This window comes from Tigriopus californicus, chromosome 8 (genome assembly GCF_007210705.1).
Source record: "Tigriopus californicus strain San Diego chromosome 8, Tcal_SD_v2.1, whole genome shotgun sequence".
NCBI classification, from domain to species: Eukaryota; Metazoa; Arthropoda; class Copepoda; order Harpacticoida; family Harpacticidae; genus Tigriopus; species Tigriopus californicus.
This window is the reverse complement of record NC_081447.1, coordinates 13,190,554-13,190,844: the sequence shown is the minus strand read 5'-3', so window position 1 is coordinate 13,190,844 and position 291 is coordinate 13,190,554.

The window sequence follows — 291 nt, the reverse complement described above, 5'->3', positions numbered from 1 at the left end:
CTCTCGACTGTGGGATCAAAACAAACGGCGAACACGGTTCATGTAGAAGAAGCAAAGCTCTACGCGGTTCTACGCAGCTAAAGTGTCAAATCCAACTTCTTAAGCCCAATCTCCACTCACTCATTCACTCACCCACCCACTTAGTCACTCATCGACTGGCATCGACAACAACAGCCACGTCTCTCAAGTGGAACCTCAGACGGTTCCAAAAGTGGACCAGTGCACCGAACACGCCTCCGGGACGTTGGCCGAGCACCTCAGTCAGACATCTTTTGGACCGGCTGTCAAAGT